The following is a 3,287-nucleotide window of genomic DNA, read 5'->3' as shown; positions in this document are numbered from 1 at the left end:
GTCTATATATTTGTATTTCCTTTTTCTCTGTATAGCATTTCACATGTTGGGACATCAAAGTCACTGCAGAGTTCCTGTCCCAAGAGAGCGAGAGAGACACCTAATATGGTTGATGTCAGCCCTTATTGAGAAACTATGATTTAGACCATTTCTTGCTATTGATATGTTTCTGTTATTTTAACAAGGCCATCTGGCTTGACGCCTGTGGCTCAAGTGGCTAAGGCGCCAGCCACATACACCTAAGGTGGTGGGTTCGAATCCAGCCTGGGCCCGCCAAACAACAATAACGACTGCAACCAAAAAATAGCCGGGCGTTGTGGCAGGCATCTGTGGTCCCAGCTACTTGGGAGGCTGAGGCAGGAGACTCGCTTGAGCCCAGGAGTTGGAGGTTGCTGTGAGCTGTGATGCCATAGCACTCTACCCAGGGGGACAGCTTGAGGCTCTGTCTCAAAAAGAAAAAAAAAAGGCCATTCTTTCACTTGTATCACGCAGTGTGCCCCTGGATGGCATAGCCTACTGCCACCCAGGCTGTGCAGGGCAGCCGACTGCTCCTAGGCTACGAAACTGTCTGGCAGAGAAAGCAGAGGCCTTCCATCCTCCCCTGCCCTGCCCAGTCTGAGGGCTCAAGGGCCCAGAAGTCTGGGTCCAGCAGCAGGTAGAAGGTCAGGACTGCCACCTCCTGAGGTATTGTCTGTGATGCAGGGGAAGCCCCAAGGTCCCCAGACCTGGTCAAACCTGACTAAGAAGTATCCAGAAGCCAAGCCATGGATCCACCCGCACGTAAAAAACCCCAAAGTTAAGGAAGCTGTTGGCAGAGTTGAGACGGTTAAGCAGAAATCCGCACAGCAGGAACTGAAGCAAAGACAAGAACAGAGATCTACACTCGAACAGGGTCGGGACAGAACCGGAGCAGGGCTGGGACAGAACTGGAACAGGGTCAGGACAGAGCCGGAGCAGGGCTGGGACAGAACTGGAACAGGGTCGGGACAGAACTGGAGCAGCAAAGACAAGAGCAGAGATCTACACCAGAACAGGGTCGGGATAGAACTGGAGCAGGGTCAGGACAGAACCAGAACAGGGTCAGGACAGAACCGGAGCAGCGGCAGGCCAGGTGAGTGAGTTCTGTAAACAGATGCAGCCTCCAGAGAAGGATTTCCCCCACCGCATTCAAGCTGCATGGGGCCCTGAGGCTTTGTTGAGCATGCTTCCAGTTTGAAGCTGAGATGGCCCATTTGGGGCCTTACTGAAGAAATTTATGGATAAATCTGAACTTACGTGTGTAACTTCCACCTCACTGGCTCCTCTATTCTGAACTGGCCCCATGCTTGCTGAAGAGACTTGTTTTCTTCTCATAAAACAGTAGATTCTTTTTTAAAAAGCCTTTTTTCTATTGTTTGAGAAAATCAAATCAGGGCTAGAAGTTGCTCTAGGTGAACGGGTGAGGTGAGTGGAGGCTTGTGCACTATTGCAGACTTTATAAACACCGGACACTTAGGCTATACTAAATTATAAAAGTTATTTTCCTTTCTTCAATAATAAATTAAATTTACCATACCATAACTTTTTTACTTTATTCACTTTTCAATTTTTAAAGTTACTGACTCTTTTGCAATCACACTTAAAACACAAGCACATCATACAGTTGAACAAAAATATTTTCTGTATATCCTTATTCTTTTTTTCTATATCTTTTTCTCTATATTTTATAACTTATTCTATAGTTAAAAAAATTTTATTTATTTTTTTACTTTTTAAGCTTGTTTGTTAAAAACTAAGACACAAACACACACGTTAGCGTGGGCCTACACGGGGTCAGGATCATCAGTATCACCGGCTTCTACCTCCACATCTCGTCCCACTGGAAGGTCCCCAGGGGCAGTAACGCTGGAGGAGCTGCCGTCTCCTACGATGACAATGCCTTCTTTCGCAGTTCCCCCTGAAGGACCTGCCTGACGCTGTTTCCCAGTTAACATTTCTAGCGTAAGCAGGAGTAAAGTCTAAAATAGTGATAAAAATTATAGTACAGTAAATACACAAACTAGTAACATCATCACTTATTATCACTGTCAAGTGTTACGTACTGAACATAATCGTAGGTTTGTTTACCCCAGCATCACACAAACTTGTGAGAAACGCCTTATGACATTATGATGGCTACACCACTAGGCAAAGGACATTTTCAGCTCCACTGTAATCCTAAAGGACCACTGTTTTATATGCAGTCCATTGTAACCAAAATGTCCTTCTACTACTTATGGACATAGATTGCTGTGAAGGCTACTCTGGCTGCCTATACATCTGTAGGTTAAATGGCCAGGTGTGGTGGAGGGCCAGGACTAGGTGGGAGGATCAAGAGACCAGCCTGAGCAAGAGTGTGACCCTATTAAAAAAAAAAAAAAAAGAACATGACCCTTCTCTACTAAAAATCGAAAAAATTAGCTGCACATTGTGGCAGGCACCTGTGGTCCCAGCTGCTCAGGAGACTGACGCAGCAGACTCATTGGAGCAACCCCGGGAGTGTGAGGTTACTGTGAGCTGGACTGATATCATGGTGCTCTAGCCTCAACAACAGAGTGAGACTGTCTCAAAAAAAAAAAAGATCTGTAGGTTCAGCCTGAGCAAGAGTGAGGCCCTGTCTCTACTAAAAATGGGGTGGGGGAACTAACCAGGTGTTGTAAACTAGCTGGACGCTATGGTGGGCACCTGTAGTCCCAGCTGCTTGGGAGACTGAGGCAGGAGGAGTGCTTGAACTCAGGAGTTTGAGATTGCTGTGAGCTATGACACCACAGCACTCTACCCAGGGTGACCAGTGAGACTCTGTCTCAAAAAATAAAAAATCTGTAAGTCAATAAACACTCACTGAACCCTTATATTGAGCAATTAATTGCTTGCAGGGGTGCCTGGAGAGGGTTCACGTAGGCAAGGCCATCCTGACTGCAGAGTGGAAGGAGGCCTGGAGAGGTGGAGGCCACTGTAGGAAGTCCAGGTGATACCAGATTTTTAACACTGGATTTCCAGGCTCTTGGTCTCAACGATTCAATGAATGAAATCGATAGACCATAGAACGAACAGTGAGGTTTTATTTACAGCTCAAAGAAAAAGAACTCTTACAAAGGGCCAAGCCTCTTTGTAGAGCAGGATCAGCAGCGGAGGTGTTACAGCTACAGCTAAAGTGTTACAACTCTGTAAGAACCAAGCCTCTTTGTAGGGCAGGATCAGCAGCAGAAGTGTTACAGCTACAGCTCTTACAAAGGACCAAGCCTCTTTGCAGGGCAGAGATCAGCAAA

At 46.3% G+C, this 3,287-nt stretch overlaps 1 pseudogene; it reads left to right on the top strand.

Annotated features, from left to right (window-relative positions):
* Nucleotides 1-764: 764 nt before the first annotated feature.
* LOC111727350 lies at nt 765-1,216 on the top strand (annotated as a pseudogene).
* The last annotated feature ends 2,071 nt before the right edge of the window (nt 1,217-3,287 follow it).

The sequence above is a fragment of the Otolemur garnettii genome, unplaced genomic scaffold (assembly GCF_000181295.1).
Source record: "Otolemur garnettii isolate 467f Iridium unplaced genomic scaffold, OtoGar3 scaffold00101, whole genome shotgun sequence".
Classification (NCBI taxonomy): Eukaryota; Metazoa; Chordata; class Mammalia; order Primates; family Galagidae; genus Otolemur; species Otolemur garnettii.
Note: the sequence above shows the minus strand (reverse complement) of the source record. Positions and strands in the feature narration are given on the sequence as shown.